The sequence below is a fragment of the Chelon labrosus genome, assembly GCF_963514085.1.
Source record: "Chelon labrosus genome assembly, chromosome: 7".
Taxonomy (NCBI): Eukaryota; Metazoa; Chordata; class Actinopteri; order Mugiliformes; family Mugilidae; genus Chelon; species Chelon labrosus.
Window position 1 is genome coordinate 18,402,188 of NC_140343.1, and position 18,548 is coordinate 18,420,735.

The following is an 18,548-nucleotide window of genomic DNA, read 5'->3' on the forward strand; positions in this document are numbered from 1 at the left end:
ATTAGTTTTTCACCAAGATCTTGTATTGATGATGGGAGAGTCTGACCACTGTGTAAAGCCTTCTCAGCACATCCCAAAGATTCTTCATGGGGTCAAGGTCTGGACTCTGTGGTGGCCAATCCATGTGTAAAAATGATGTCTCATGCTTCCTGAACCACTCTTTCACAGTTTGAGCCCCATGAATCCTGTCATTGTCATCTTGGAATATGCCCGTGCCATCAGGGAAGAAAAAATCCATTGATGGAATAACCTGGTCATTCAGTATATTCAGGGAGTCAGCTGACCTCATTCTTTGGACACATAATGTTGCTGAACCGAGGCCTGAGCAACTGCAGCAACCCCAGATCATAGCACTGCCCCCACAGGCTTGTACAGTAGGCACTAGGCATGATGGGTGTATCACTTCATCTGCCTCTCTTCTTACCCTGATGCGTTGGTTCTCCACTATCCTTCCAGTTTTTAATAATGCGTTGGACAGTTCTTAACCCAATTTTAGTAGTTTCTCCAATCTCCTTAGATGTTTTTCTCTGCTTCATGCATACCAATGATTTGACCCTTCTCAAACAGACTAACATCTTTTCCACAACCACAGGATGTGTCTTTCAACATGGTTGTTTAAGACATGAGAAGCTACTCATTGCATAATTTGGGGTTAAATAACTTATTGCCAGCTGAAAGACAATCACTCATGCAGTAATTTTCCAAGAGGAGGCTCGTACCAATTTGCTTAGTTAAATCCAGGTGGTGACTTTTCTTTTTGGCCAGGCAGTGTATATTGCCTAATGTTTGAACATGTAGGTAATTTTGAACTATGTAGTCATCCACAGTCATTTCCCGTGGCAACACTGATCAATAGCTAGGATTTGCGTTCTGGATATCATGAGTCATCGCCATGAAAGTACCCCACAAACACATTTGAACCATTTGAACCTGGGGCGACAGAGCCTTCTCTGCAGCTGCCCCCTCCCTCTGGAACTCTCTCCCCAAACACATCCACGACTGTACCGACCTTCCTACCTTCAAATCTCTGACAAAAACACACCTTTTTAAAATTGCTTTTAATGTTTAGCTCAGTTTATTGTGTTTTTGATGTTATATTTCACATTGTTTTGCTAATTTGATGTCCTTTTTATGTAAAGTGTCTTTGAGTATCTTGAAAAGCGGTTTTAAATAAAATGTATTATTATTATTTATTATTATTTAACTGAAGAGTTTACCACTCCATTTGTCGTTAACAGTGGTAACCATGGTTAAAGCTCGCTGGTTGGTGGGTCAGCTGACCAATCAGAAGGCCTTATTAGTGACTTTATATTACATAATGTGTGTACTGATATGAATGTGATCTATTATTGTAATGATGGCATCAAACCAAACAAATATCATTGTGCTGTTATTTCTTCTCCATTTCCTCTCATAGCCGTATTTAAAGCTGTAAAATATTTTAATGTCATATATTAATATGTTTTAATATCTATGGATGAAATAATGACCCCCCCCCCCAAAAAAAAATAAAAATGTAGTTGCGGTGGACAATTCATCAGAAAAGCCAACCTGCCCTCAGATACTGGTTACCTGTTTCAGCATGAATGTTCATTGTTACATGCCCACACACTTTTTAAACTGCCCACACACTTTTTAAACTGCAAGGAAGCTGAAGCTTTCTTGCAGCCGTTCGTTTTAGATCAGGGAGGCAGTGTGTCATCATCATGAGTTTAAAATGCACACTCATTATGTGCGCTGCTTCCTTGCCATCCATAATTTAAATACCGCAACGCATACCACAAAAACAGTGTTAATCTCAGTTTCACAAGAAAAAAAAAAAGTCTTCTCTACTTAGTCATTTTCATTTCTCGTATTGACTGTTTTTACCTGTGAGGACAACCAGCCAAGCAGCAACTGCATATTTTGCTTTCCTTTTCACACACCAAATAATTGACAGGTTGATATATTAAGGATGTAAAATCATGCAGTAACAATCCTGTGAAAACACAAATGCAAAAGGAGTTTCTGAGGATCTCGGATTTTCTTCGTATGATGACATTTATATTTTTAATTCTGTAATGACACCATGTTCGTATTCGTCAAATGTATTTTAGTGCGATCAGGGCTGGAAATGCTCAGGCTGTTGTGTGCTGTACTCTTTGATATCCCTGCCTTTTTTGTAATTAAAATGAATCTATTATATTTGTCTACTCTAACAATTCTAGAAAAATCTAACTTTAAAGTATGTAAGGCTAGTCTTTTTAAATTTACTCACATCTGTCATACTCAGACCGGTGAAGGGAAATTTCTATATATGTTCTTGCATAGACCTGGGTCTGTGTATTTTGTCCCTTCCACTGGATTAAAAGAGGATGTCTCTCTGTGACCGATGTGGACTAGTAGAACAGCAGTGATGGAAATAACGGCGTTAAAATAAACGGCGTTACTAACGGCGTTATTTTTTTCAGTAACGAGTAATCTAACTAATTACTATTTCCTCCGTTACAACGCCGTTACCGTTACCTTACCGACAGTAAAATGTGGTGCGTTACTTGCACTGTCAGCCAGCCACAAGGGCTGTGTAGGTGTTTTTCCCCCCCCTCTGGGTGGGTTGGGGTGGGGGTTGGGGGAGGGGTAGCCTCATTGAGGTAAAAGGCAAGAAAGTACACGTGAAGTGTACATTATGCTCAGAAAAAAATCTAATTCTTAGACATATTTAAACTTTTTTTTTTTTTTAAAGTAACGCAATAGTTACTTTCCCTGGTAACTAGTTACTTTTATAGTGGAGTAATTCAGTTACTAATTCAGTTACTTTTTGGGAGAAGTAACTAATAACTATAATTAATTACTTTTTAAAAGTAACATGCCCAACACTGTAGAACAGTGACAACAAACTAAATTCCTAGGCTTCAATTTTTCCTTAGATGGACCTCTGTAATTTCTCTGAATACAGGATATGATCATTTAGCACTGTTTAAACCTAAGCACATAGCTTTACCACTTGTGTATCCAATTTTTTCAACACAGGTGATGATAAATAGTTGAATAATAGCTCAGCTGAAAAGCCAGCCTTCAAACATCAAACATTTACCTGCTTCTGCATGCAAATTTATTGTAGAAGCCCACACATTTCGCAAAACTGCTCCCTATGCGGTAAGTCTGTTTATTCGAAAGGGAAGTTTTCAAAAGCTTTCATTAGAGCTGCAGGGTAGTGTGTCATAATTCTGATGCAATGACTGAAGTAACACCTACGGTTCTCTTACCCCAGGCATCCACACATGTGAACGCATATGAATAACTTTTCCACACCCAAAACCAAATGGAGTTCGCAGTGTTTACTTTACCTTCAGGGGACTCTTAACCAGTCCATTGGTGCCATATGTTTTGAATCAGGGGCAGGGCGGGGTATGAAAAATGAGTCTTGAAGCGATAAAATACACAAATGACTAAGACAGTAGTCACAAAACTTTCTATCAATAAATAGCTCGCATGGAGTTGTTATTTGTCAGACACAAATCAAATCTCAGTGACTGACTTAATTAAATGTGATGCAATGTTCTCCTCTAATTTGCATACATTCAGATTAGGAGTTACTATGGCAAAACAGTTACACATATTATACAGGATTTTTTAGGAAAAAAGAGCAACAGTGAGACAAAATGTAATAACATCCGTTAAGTTAAAAAAAAAACCTGCAGTATTGAAATATTACGGTAAGATACTGCAAGGTGAAGCAAACGTGTTTGTAAAATGCTTTTTTAAGAGGAAGTTTAGATACAATCACAGTCCCTCCCCTCCGCCATCATCTTTTGCTTTTCATCAGGCTTGCATGTAGATTTGCTGGAAAATTAATCATAAAAACTGCACTGTTCCTTTGAATGTCTGGCTGTGTGAATAATAACGACTGTCTGTCAACAACTGGGACACTTTTGGCAAACAAAAGGTACACCCTTGGTTCAAGATAATGGACTGGTGTATTTGAAAATCCAGGACATATCTGTTCTCGCTTACTGTGTGTGTACAAGAGCAACGTCGTGTGATCATTCGCTGTGGCAAGAGATCACCTCTATGTATTATAACGTGGAAACTAAACAGGGAAAAATAAATCAGTGAATAATTTTGAGAGTTTCTAAAAGATCCAAACAGCCATACTGTGGACATGGCAGCAGATTCATCAGGGACCTAAAGAAACCTCTATACAACTAAATTTCAGTATACTAACTTATTCGCCTTGGCCATTTCTGAATACACCAGCAAACGAGTCACATCTCATGAACTCTGACTTCATACAAATTTCCAGATATGAGATTGTAAATACCACAAGAGGGTGCCGTTCAAATGGACTTTCCTTGTGAACAAGCTAAATACGAGCCCATTTGAAGGAAGCAATAGCCTGTAATTAGTTTATAAAATGGAAAGGGCATTAAAGCATTAAAGCAGAATTATTCTTGAGGAACACCAAGCTAGTTCCCCTGAGGTGTTTCCAGATTAAATTGTAAAAGCATGTTCCTTTTATTTTATTTTTTCCCAAAGAGATAAAATTCAATTTACTAAGTATACTTGTCTACTTATTTTCTTCATAAACTGAAAATAAAATGCTTTAAACATGCTAGGCGGTAATAATGTTAGTCTCGAGAGTTGTTCAGTTCTGCATTTTATCTGTGCCCCAGTGAGCTGTGCTTGAAAGTTCAACATTACACTCATAACTCTCAGGGACAAATGAAACAACATCAATCAATCCACCATTGTTTCCTTTTTAATTTACCTCCATTTATTTGGAAATGTAAAGCCTACTATTCTAATGAAACTTAGGACTACCTGCCTCACTCAATGAGTTGAAACTATGAGTACAGATCTTGTAATTTTCCTGTAAATGGGGTAATTACCCTGCTTTAGCCGCCCACACACATTGTAGTTGTTTACATACTTGGATAGACCTGTGAATGCATGGAGAAAAAACTAAATTGCGCAAAGACCTCCTGAGATTTTAACTTTATTTCATTGCATCATTTATTGAAATGTTGTTAATCATATTTTCATATTTATAGAGCATAGGACATGCAGGTTGTCTGTCTGAATAAATAACAGTGTTGTCACTTCTTTTTCTCACTTTGTCAGAATCAACATCAAAAAGAGGAACAAATGTGGGAGACAGAAAGGAAGCAATCGTTAAAAAAAGTGCCAAACCTGCATCTAGTGTCTTAGTTTAGCCTGGGGAAAGCTGCAACTGTCCAGTGTGTGATAATCACATGTGGAGTTTTCATGAATATAAATACTTTGAGCAAATTCTTTTGGAAGGAACGTCAAATCTACTTCACTTTTTGGAGGGTTTAGTATCATTATGTGGGCAGGATGTGACCTTGCTGGGAACATAAACAGTCACAGAAAGTTGTTCAGTAACAGGTTTTTCTCATCAATATGTTACAGCGGATATGGGACACTGAGCTCAAAAGGGTCTACAAACCAGAGGTTATATAAGGCACTTATTTGCTGCAAAGTGTTTTAATTAGACGTTCACACTGATTGAACATGTTTAGCTAACAAGATCAGTGTTAATGCTCAGATGCAGCTAATTAGGAAGCATTGCCATCGGTTTCAGAAACAGCCAGTGGATCAGCAGTTGTACAATATTTTGATGGTCTGTCCCCAAGCAAACGTCCTCTACACACAGTAATTGCACAGTTTATTTTTGAGAAAAGGGGCCATAATGTGCACAATATTCATGGGCGTAATTCAAAGTGCAAACTAAATATGTATAAAAGTAGCATTGCACTGTGCATACAGGCGTGCCAATTGAGGTCAGGAGCTTCAGTTAATGTTCAAATATCTGAAAGGGGGAAATCTTTGACTCTTGTTTGATGGTGTTGATGGTGATGATTGTTGATGGCACATGGACTGGTTTGAGTATTACTGAAACTGCTGATCTTCAGGGATTTTTTAACAGTCTCAGTTTCCCCAGAATGGTGTGAAAAACACTAACCCTCTAATGAACAGAAGTTTTGCAGACAAGATCAGAGGTGTGAGTCGAATGGGCAGATTGTCGGAGCCGATAAAAAGCTTTTGGTAATTCAGAAAACCACTCATGGTGAGCTGAAAACCATCTCAGACTCACATGCTTCCAACTTTGAGGTGGATGGGCAACGGCAAACAAGGGCACGTCCACGTTGGCTTTATTTTTAGCACTGCTTGGTTCCACTGATGTAATGGAGGAGCTGACAGGAGCTGACATGGGATGTGATGGAACCAAGCCGTGCTAAAAATGAAACCAACGTGGAAGCACCAAAAACTGTGTTGCCTCAAGTAATGGCTTGTGGCTGGCTCCAAAAGGGCAGAAATATATATAGACCTCTCTGGTAAAATCTTCAACTTTACACCAAAAATAAACATATATATATATAAAATGTAAAATAATTTTTCAGGAGAAATATGGGTGACATCAAAGAAGGCTTGTCTATTCTGCATCAGTGATAACTAATCTGATGAAAGGCGCTATGCAATCATGTCAACATGAAAGAGAACATCAAAGAAGTGTTGAAGAAACAGCTTGTGAACTCCACCATGCCAAGTACTGGTGTTCCGAATGAAGTACTCAGCAAGAACCTAAACTGCAACAACAATCAAGCAACAGGCCGCTTAGCTCAATAGTTGCTAATCATCCCACAAGCATGTGTTTGCCTCTTGTTTGTGCTATTGTGCTTTGCAAATATGAAAAGGTTTACATTTCAGAGTTCAAAGTGTGAGACTAGTTATTGAATAAGGCAAAGAAGTAAAACGTAGCTATATACTAGAACCAATGTGCAAGTACCACATCTGAGATCAGCAGCTGCTCAGCATTTGATGTGGTACTGCAAAAGATCATTATACCATATGTCTGAAGTGTTAGGAATGGCCCAGACAATCCTATTGGAGAATTTATCACTGCTTGAGTGCTCTTTGTTTGCCATCAGGGTGTCAGTGGCAATGTGCAATACCAGTGATTTCATTTCCGATTCAACACCAAGTCAAACCCTGGCTGGTATCTCTGATACTGATAACGATACCGATACTTAAACCTTAGCGTGCTTATAAAAAGGAAATAAAAAGTAGGTTATACCCATTTCAGTTCTCACACATCTTATGAATGTTGCTTGGAAAATCAGCAAGCTGCGTGAGATACACTGCAAAGTATCCTAAATCTTATTTTATCATGTTATAATCTTAAATAAGACACTTCTACATGGATGACTAGCACTACAGGCCAGAGGTGATACATGCACACTGCGTGTGATTTTGGGGTGACCTGTCCCTTTACGTATCGCGACTTTAAAAGAATATTTAAATCATCCACATACAAATGCACGGTATATAGCAATTAATTACTATCTAACAGTTAAAACAACTGGGCCTAAAACTGAACCTTGTGGAACTCCCTTAGTTATTGTGGCTGGTTAGCTCAATTGGTTAGAGCGTGGTGCTAATAACGATTCCTGTACGGACCACTGACCTTTAGGAAATTTCCCATACATGGGATTGATAAATATGTCCTATTTCTGAAAAAATCATTTTTTACTCTGAGATGACTAAACTCTGAGAAAATAGTTTGTGGTTCACTCACTGTCAGACAAATAACAAAGAATGGTTAAATGTGTGAAATACCACGGAAAAGTCTTCAAATGTTTATTATTTTTTCAATCTAATGCATCATCATGTCATGTGTCATTCACAACCAAAACCAGAGCAGGAACCATGCTATGTCTAGGCCTGTACCCACAACAATATTTGTGTTGAGTTTACACTTTATAAATGACTCAAAATTTAAGTTAAACAAGACAATTTATCTATTAGTTTAGAATCGCCATGGGCCGACTGGGCCTTTCTGTGTGGAGATTGCATGTTCTCCCTGTGTCTGCATGGGTTCTCTCCAGGTACTCCGGCTTTCTCCCACCGTCCAAAGACATACTCATCAGGTTAATTGGTGATTCTAAATTGGCCGTAGGTGTGCATGTGAGTGTGAATGGTTGTCTGTCTCTTTGTGTTAGAACCGCGATAGACTGGCGACCTGTCCAGGGTGTACCCTGCCTCTCGCCTGATGACAGCTGGGATAGGCTCCAGCACCTCCGTGACCCTTCACAGGACAAGAGGTTACAGAAGATGAAGAAGTGTAGAATCGTTTGGATCACTAATTTCCCATCCGTCATGCAGGGTTACAACACGAGCATTATTCCAAAGTCTATGAAAAACACCAGTATGCAGATGAAAAAAGAAAATTCAGTGACTAGTGGAGCAGAAAGACAACATATCCTATAAGAGACATCTTCAGCGGCAGTTAGAGAGACAGGATAAAGACAAGAATGAGTGGCATGATTTAAAACAGCTCCATAGCCATATAAAAGGATTATTAGAAGGAAGGGATCCAACATCACCTTCAGAAATGTGACTAGCTGCTAGAAAGTGTATTCAAAAAGTCTCTTAAAAGGAAAGAAATCTCAGTATGATCACACACTGGGCTAATTAGGAGTCAGTAGAACTGCTGTCAGAATCATCACTCATCCAATTTGCACGGCATCTGAAGACCACAAATAGAAATCACAATGAAGCTTTTCTCATTAGGTACTTGAAATGACTTTCAATCTTTTCAAGTGAAGCCCAGTGGGAAGCCTCTTTACTGCATCTATTGATGAACCAAACTTTATATCTTGTCAAGGTTAAGGTTGACAGCCCAGTGAAAAACCTTGGAGTTGATTTATTTTGCACTGTTTCAATAATGCCAGACGCTAAATAAATGTCGGTCTCATAAAGGGTGTTTAGAAATGCTTGTTCATTCAAATTTCTCCTCACTATCTTCAGATCCAGGTTCCTATTGGGACAGTGCAATTTTTTTCTGGTCTTAAATAGTTTATTTAGACAGGAGGGAGTAGATTTTGGAGGTTGACTATTCAAAAAGAAAAGGACAATAAGTGTTGAAGATATCAATATCAACAAGAGTGGATCTCTAAGAGCCAGCTGGTAATGATTCAGGTATGTAAGGGATATAGGAGAAAGGAGGATGATTTCTAAACTATGTCTAAACTGATGGGATTGGATGATATAAGCATTTGGGGGAAAATAACCTTTATTCATTCATCTTCTATACCCGCCTATTCCTGTTAAGGGTCACGGGGTCTGCTGGAGCCTATCCCAGCTGTCATCGGGCGAGAGGTGGGGTACACCCTGGACAGGTCGCCAGTCTATCGCAGGGCTAACACAGAGAGACAGACAACCATTCACACTCACATGCACACCTATGGTCAATTTAGAATCACCAGTTAACCTAATGAGCATGTCTTTGGATGGTGGGAGGAAGCCGGAGTACCTGGAGAGAACCCACGCAGACACAGGGAGAACATGCAAACTCCGCACAGAAAGGCCCAGTCGGCCCATGGATTTGAACCTGGGACCTTCTCGCTGTGAGGCATCAGTGCTAACCACCTCGCCACTGTGCCGCCCGGGAATAATAATCTTCTACTACAAATCACACAAATGCTTTGCAGCCATGTTCTGATGGAGGCTAAAGACAAGACTACAACGTTAGGTGCTCTTTGTGAGAATATGGGGGGAGACATTGCACAGCAGTGCCTCAGACTAAACTATGTAATAATTTAAAAGTCTGGGTGGACGCCATCCTTTCTGTAGAGGCCACATTTGTTCCTAGAAATACTCTGGTCACAGTCACTGTCATGGTATGAACTTTCAAATATTTTCTGTAACGCTCTTTGGTTCTCGTAAGTTTCTTTCTTGATGGGTCTTGTCACTTGCTTTACTTGTTCCAGACTCAATTGTGCAACACAATGATTCAACATCCTGATACAACTCAGGAGATAGAAGAGATATCCTATCTAGACATGACATATCATGGATAATTATAGTCTGGACTTTGGAATGTAGACCATCATGCGCGGGACTAGAATAGAACCACAAGTCTTTGAAGAATAGAAAACACATTAGCTGTCATATAGTCGTTGATAAAATAAACAGAACACGACATCAGTCATTTCAACATCACAGGATTTGAAACACAATTCCTAAAACTCACAAGTGGCAGCCCTGGTCTTTGTATTGCTCTTTTATTTATATTATCACTTAACTCATAAACATATATATTTATTTCACTGCCATTATATATTCTGAACAATACTCATAGTTACATAGTTTTGCACATGTGGAAACATAATTTTGTGTTTTTTTTGTGCACTACCTTTGTCGTATAGGTTTGTTGGTGCTCAATAAAGGTACACCTTACCTTACCTTACATTACCTTACCTTACCTTACCTTACCTTACCTTACCTTACCTTACCTTATCTTATCTTATCTTATCTTAGCAAGCAAACCAAAAGCACACAAATCACTGGCTGACTATAAGGAAAGTGATTCCTATTAACTGAGCTTTAGTTGGACTAGATCCTGGTGGTAGTGTGAAATACATAACTGCCCCAGATTACCTCAGAATTTAAGTACCGATCTTTTAATATTAAAACCGGAACCTAATACAGATGTAATACCAGATGTCACTTCTTACTATATGCTATACTTCCTCCACCACCATCATTTGATTAATAACAGAGATGCGGCTCATCGGTTCAGAGGATCATCTCATTTATGCTGGCACAGACCTACATTATCAATAAATAACAATAATAAATAATATAACTCAGCATCTCTGTTCAGAGTTGTGATCATGTTTACGTCTGCTGGTCTACAGTTTGTCATATTTCCTGTCCTGCGAGACATTCCTTTGACTACCTATATCTGATGAAGGGGCTTTTTGGTTTCTGCGTCACTGAGTTTTTTTTTTTTTTTTTTTTTCTTTTGCAAACCATATTAAATCTTGAGCTATATATATAATAGATATTGGTCAGTAGCGTAGGTTTTTTTTCCAGCAATAGGGACATTGAGTGGTTGCTTATTTACGACGATCTGAGGCGTGGGAAAATAATCATGTGGAATATCAAACAGCCTCCCACCTTTTTTAGTTGACATTTGTGGTAAAGTTTTCAGTAGGTCATAGCATGACATTAGTCTTAAAACCATGTTTCCATGAGCGAAAACTGTCAAATATGAAAAATATAGTTCCATCAAACTTCGGCATACAGACTTTTACAGGATGTTTTAGTAAAAACATGTATGTGTCATAGATGGGTTTGACTGGAACTCAACTGATGAATCTGAAATAAGGATGTGGCTCCATCCATTGTCTGTAACTCCTTATCCTGTAAATGTTTGTGGGAGCGGCTGGGGCCCATCCCAGCTGGCAACAGGTTAACACGGAGAGACAAATAACCACTCACGCTCTCCTGCACACTTCCAGTTGATGAAGAATCACCAACTAAACTAACCCCTTGAACACCTGGCTACAGGGAGGACAGGCAAACCCCATGGTTCAAACTTAGAACCTTGTGACTGCTGAATTCGCAGCTCTTGACTTTACAGACATTCACACCTTTACTGCATTTGGTCTGTTGCCCTCTATCACAGTAACAGTGTGTCTCAGTTAGCCTCCGCAGAGGCTGAGAAAGCTGTGTGACATAGCTGCTCTCATTATCTTCCCAGCTGCTGTGTTGCCGACCTGAGCGGCCACAGCCAGCGGCCGTCTGCTACATAACAGCTACTGTTTGACAACACGGCCTTTCTCTGCTCATCCGAGGAAAATGTAAACATGACTGTGTGGGTATGTAAACGTGGTCAAAGAAGAATTCCCCACTCAAAAAAAAGGGACATAAAATTTGTTAGTATAAGATTTGTTAACAGAGCATTATTTGTGACTAACACTTGGGTTTTTCTCGTAATCTCATATGTGTTACCACCACAAAACGTTTGGTGGTAGGGGCTGGGCGGATGTGACGTTAACCCTGCGGTTTGTATCAAGCGGTCCATCAGCTTTTTTAAACTTCACCACGGTGTGGTGCAGGAAGTGCTCATACCAAATAAGTCAGTTTAAGAAAAATATGGGCAGTTTATGGCATGCCCTTTTTTTTCTTTTCTTTTTTGGTGCTTTGTGAGGATGTTTTGTCTAACACTTATCAAGACTTTCTTTTTCTGAAAACCAAAACTTAGAAGACTGGAGAAGAAAACCAAACAGAGATCCGATCAGAGCCTGTCTAGAGTCTGGCTTTGAATACCACTCTACTACTGTCATGACATTTTAGATAAACTTCCAGAAAAGGGGTGTGAAATGCTAGAAGTGACATGTTTACGGTGGATGTTAAAAAGACAAATTATTTTTTTTGTCTGGTGTGTTTAACTTACTATTCCCCAAGATGCCATTTCCTGTGGGTGGACATTGATGATTCATGGGAAAGACACGACAGTACTCAAAAATATGCAAAACATCTACAGTATTCAGAATCTGTTACTAAAAATATAAATAAACTCTAACTTGACTGGACTTCTCACCACAGAATCTAATAAAGCCAGCGTGGGAACTTATTACATTGTAGCACAGTACAGTTTTGCTGTGTGTGCTCATTAAGAACCTTCTTCTTGAGAAGTACATAGTCCAAGACAATAATATGACAACAAGTAGGAGTAAGGAGTTGATTTTTTTCCCTTTTATGTGCTCGGGAAAGTCTGTGGTGTGCTGTTGTACGTCACAAAACCATTTATTTTCCACATGTACCATAGTCCATCAAATTGCCCATCCTATCAGCTTTGCACATCCCCCTGCCGAGTTTGCGTGTGCGTGTCTCTGTGTATGTCATGTATATGTAGATCTCGCCTACAGTCTCTCCACCATCATCCATTTCCTCTACTTTTGATCTGACGGGGGAGGTGAAGTTGGAACACGGTATGTCTACCAATACCAGTGGTCTGTCTTTCCACTGTGACACATAAACATCCTCCTCACAACACCAGAGATCACACCACACAGGTCAGCTGACTTCCTCTGTAACCGCCTGCTGGTGAAAAGGTAAACAAATTGTCCATTCACACACCGTCAGTTCACCCACATACAGTGAGGTGTCAGTTCACAGCCAGTCACAGCATGTTTTTAAATAACATTACAATGATGAAATTATATTGCGCATGCCGTTCAGTGAAAGCACCTGTTGAATGCCTGAAATGGTCATTTCTCCCTGAGGCACCTATTCTTTTCTGAGTCTGGTGGCAAGAATACCATCACTTCTTGTTTTCGGAGGTTTTACCTCCACTGCCTTCAGTCAGAGTCAGTGTGGATCACTTCACAGCAGCACATGAAGGTGCAGAAGCCCACAGATGTAAAGGCTTCACTGAGATTGGCTGGCAGCTGTAATTGGTGAAAGGTCAGGGGCCAAAGTTACAATAACTGGGTATCTTTCGGACCAAGGGGTGAGGGATGACAATTTTATATAACCTATATATAAAATTCAGCTGCCCCCTCCCTCTGGAACTCTCTCCCCAAACACATCCGCGACTGTACCGACCTTCCTACCTTCAAATCTCTGACAAAAACACACCTTTTTAAAATTGCTTTTAATGTTTAGCTCAGTTTATTGTGTTTTTGATGTTATATTTCACATTGTTTTGCTAATTTGATGTCCTTTTTATGTAAGGTGTCTTTGAGTATCTTGAAAAGCGCTTTTAAATAAAATGTATTATTATTATTATTATTATATATCCTGACTACCAGTAGTTTAAATGTCACATTTGAACTACTGGTAGTCAGGGTTGGGTGCTGGAGCCTATCCCAGCTGTCATCGGGCAAGAGATGGGGTACACCCTGGACAGGTCGCCAGTCTATGGCAGGGCTGACACAGAGAGACAGACATCCATTCACACTCACATGCACACCTATGGCCAATTTAGCGTCACCAATTAACCTGGAGCACCCGGAGAGAACCCATGCAGGCACGGGGACTTGTTTTCCGGGTTCGAATCCATGGGCCGACTGAGCCTTTCTGTGTGGAGTTTGCATGTTCTCCCTGTGTCTGTGTGGGTTCTCTCCGGGTACTCCAGCTTCCTCATACCATCCAAAGATATGCTGGTTAGGTTAACTGGTGATTCTAAATTGGCCGTAGGTGTGCATGTGAGTGTGAATGGTTGTCTGTCTCTCTGTGTTAGCCCTGAGATAGACTGGCAACCTGTCCAGGGTGTACCCCGCCTCTCGCCCGATGACAGCTGGGATAGGCTCCAGCCCCCCCGCGACCCTTCACAGGACAAGCGGTGACAGAAGATGAATGAATGAATGAACTAACTAAAAAAAAAAAAAAAAAAAAAAAATGAGTGTAAGTCAGGAGGTTAAGAGAGGATATACCATAACTACCACAGAAGTGGTATATATAGCAAGTCTTTATGTTGGTTTGTCTGTTTGTCTGTCTGTCTGTCTGTCTCTTTGTCTGATTACATGTCATCATGGCAAAATGCAGTACAGGAGACACTGACAGTACCTGGAAATACCACAAATGTGGTTTAGATTTCTTGGGTAGATGTCTGCGTATGGACGGAGTGTGTCAATGTGATAGTGTCAGTGCAAAGGTGCCAACACAAAACTACAGGTGGAATAGAGGCACGGATCCATGACAGACTGGTCTAAAGTTATAGACTATGGAAAAACTTTTACAGCCTTTTCTAAATTTGCTGCTGGTAAGATTTTTAATTTATTTTTAAACCCACACGATCATTTCACTCGAGCAGCTACATGAATGAGGTCACCATAACCTGACAATTTCTCAACAACCACAAATCTAGCAAAGGATTTCAGAATGACTTAGTTGAGTATATTTAAGTGATAAAGCAAGTTAAGATAAAGTTAAGATTTGAGTGGATATATTGATGTGCACCTTCTCACTCAAATATGTGGTGCTTTTCTGGAACTACTAGAATGTATTGCACTTACGGTACGTGTCCTATACTGGTGTCCCATACATTCCCCAGTGTGGGATAAATAAAGGATTATCTTATCTTAAACAAAGAATCTTTAGTTGTTTGCAGTTTTTATTCATTAATCCTGATGATTCAACCGGGAGAGTTGGGAGAGTGCTTTCTCTAAGACAAATGGCACAAGTGCCACCTGTTAATACAAAGGCACATTAACACTTTTTGCATAATACCTTAATATCAATCAGGGATTGTTATTTCCTCGCCTGGCTACATGTTCTTGTATTGGCTTGGGACTCAGAACGGGGGGGGACCCACAAGTGCCGCTCTGTAAGGGCATCTGCATGGCATCTGCCTATAAATTGTTACAGCTAAGTGTCATGAAAATTTACAAGAATGAGTCAACGAAAGGTTTTTTGCGCGCGACATCTTTGCTCAGTTATTGTTCAAGTGGAGACATATTATTGTCAGACTCGAAACTGGAAAGAGGCACATTACATCATCTCTGTGACAGAACTGAGACGAGGGGCCCGCGACCCTTCACAGGACAAGCGGTGACAAAAGGTGAAGAAGATTGAGGAATTCAAAAATAAAAAATAAAAATTGAGTGGACAGTACTTCTTTTCCTTGAAGAGAAGTTAAGAGAGGAAATACCAAAACTAGATCCATGTGGGGGGGACCCACAAGTGCCGCTCTGTAAGGGCATCTGCATGGCATCTGCCTATAAATTGTTACAGCTAAGTGTCATGAAAATCTACAAGAATGAGTCAACGAAAGGTTTTTTGCGTGTGACATGTTTGCTCAGTTATTGTTCAAGTGAAGACATATTATTGTCAGACTCGAAACTGGAAAGAGGCACATTACATCATCTCTGTGACAGAACTGAGACGAGGGGCCCGCGACTCTTCACAGGACAAGCGGTGACAAAAGGTGAAGAAGATTGAGGAATTCAAAAATAAAAAATAAAAATTGAGTGGACAGTACTTCTTTTCCTTAAAGAGAGGTTAAGAGAGGAAATACCAGAACTAGATCCCAAATTTAAAATCAGTATTTTGTGATTAAATTTACAGACTTACTGAGTGTGGCTTTTGAAAGGAACACTTGCTTCCTGTCCAGATTAAATGTATGGGTCACCATAGAGGCACATCTGGATGAGATCAGGCAAAATGTTGCGACATTAAAAATGAAAATCTGTGTGGGTTCTGACCGTGCACAAGCTGGCATTTCCAGTGACACTGAAAACATGACGTGATGAATTTTACTGCAGCTGTAGGTCATCTTTACATCTCATTTTGTCTGTTCCTGTTTGTTTTTCATTTTACAGCCCCTCCCCTATGTGGTTTTTTTTTTTTTTTTTATCTCCCCATCGTACATCCTTAATTATACAGCATTAAGGGTGTCTGTTCTCAGCTCAAATACAATACAGATGTCGTGACAGTTTAGGGCAAGGTCTGGTGATCCCTTTGTGCTCAGAATTGAGTGTATGTGAATGGTTGTCTGTCTCTACAGAGATACTGAAAAATAATCAGAAAGGTTCAACATCTGAATATGTTTCGTGGGCCCCTCTCTCATTACCCACCTGCTGATGTCACTTAAGTAACACAATCAAACATGGTCATCACTCTACCAACCAATGCATCAGATCAAGCCGAATAATTTACCCGAATAATGAGCAAAACAGACAGCAGACTATTCCACTGAGGGGAGACAGTGGATTGGTGAAGCTAATATTGACGCTAACGGGCCTCTTACACAGCTTACCTGACTGGCTTGTCATGATGGGAAAGCAACACATGTCTCGCTAATGTGAATAAGAAGGGCTCCTTATGAGAAGTGTCCCAACACGGTGAGCCAGGGGAGGAGACCGACCCAGAGATGGAAACAGCTGAACTGAATTCAACTTCTATGACTTTTATTATAAATGAATGATAGTGTCGTAAGGAGGTTCTGGGTTCTCCGGGTGCTCTTGCTACACTTGTGTGTCTCTCTGTGTAAGCCAGACCTGCGACCTGGAACACCCACTGTCCGATGACAGCTGGGATAGTCTTCAGCCCCCCGTGACCCTTCACAGGACAAGCGTTTACAGAAGACGAATGAATGAATGAATGAATGAACGAAATTCAAATTCTGCTAAACTCAAAATTGTTTCTGCTGCCCCCAGGTGTCCAAACTAAATAAAAACAGTTACTGTAGATTTGAGGGACGCTTTCTCACACCACTGTCAAACCTATAGCCCTGTTCATCGTAAATCCTTTTGTGCAATGTTACAAAGATGGTGTCATGCTTCTTTGTGGCACCGTTGCTTTCTCCCAGCCTCTCCAGCCTGGCTGCTTTTCTCATCAGCAAAAAGCTTTTGTTGACTTAGAAAGCTGCTTAGTTATTTGCAGAAATGATTGTTTATTTAATCTAATGATCTGCAACCTACATTTCTGGTAAATTCATACTTTCCATTTCATTCACACAGGGAGACAATGGGCACATTTCTTGGACAGTACGCCCACACTTTTTGGTACTGTGCTCCCAAAACAGCAAGTGTGATGGCTGCGGGGAGTGGAGAGCAGTGTGGAACAGGTTTCTGCTGCCGGCTGAGTCATTATGAACCTATATATGCATCACAGAGGACACTGACAGAGGGACACGGAAGGAGGGAGAGAGAGAGAGAGAAAGGAGAGAGAGACCTAGATAAACTACTTAAACCTTTCTATAGAAAACAAACAGCGTGCGTGTGGCTGGGGTGAGATGAAACTACAGACACAATGATACACGCACAGTCATTGAGATTGAAATTGAGAGAGAGAAATGGAGAGGAGAGGAAGAAACACAGACACAGAAAGAAACTGACAGACAGAGATAAAGAGAGAGAGAATCAGAGATATTTCCCAATATATGGACAGGGGAGCCCCCCAAGCTGAGATATGCTGGGTCTCATTCGTTCCACCTTCAAAGTGGGCTAGAAGCTTTATCATGCATCATGAGTGGGCCTTTGTCAAAGGTGTTTACCTACGGCTGGTTGTCTTTAGTGTGACATCCTCTAAACAGGCTCACACAGCGTTAAGATGGTACGGGGAATCCCCTCTGCCGCTCTCTGCCAGTATCTGTGAACTTCTCCATCCTGCATTTAGCTTCATAACACATGTTAAAGGCATTTGTGAGCAATTTATAGAGGTTTAATGCATACTGTACAATTCCAGGAACCCTGGTGCTGACTAATAAAATAAATACTGGTGGACCCCCTTGGAACTGTTATTGGTGCAGTATCAGAAGAAAAGGTGCAGTCCCCACAACAATTGGACGCCGCTGTGTAGCTTTTATTTGGGAGAAAGTTTTGGTCTCAGATAAGCACTTCAACTCACTCTATGAGTGTTATCTTGATAATAAATGAGGCTGCATTTGAAGGAACCAGATTAGATTACTCTGAAGAGCTTCTGTGTGTTACACGGCGGTAGCGGTACAGAAAATGATACAGATAATACAAGAATGGTTTGAAATGGGGAAAGCTATCACACAGATCCTGCGCATTATTTACAGATAAACACACAATACCACAATGCAATAAAATACCATACAATACATTACATTATTGTTCTATAACATTGTTACAGTGATGGCCTCATGGTCTTCAGATGCCTCTTTTGCCTAAAAATCTATTACGGATTAAGGGCTACAGATGAAGATTAACTTCTAGCAAAATCTGGTGTATTTACACAATGTCAAGTATTTGTACCAAGTGTCCGTTAATGTGCACCGTCCTCACCAA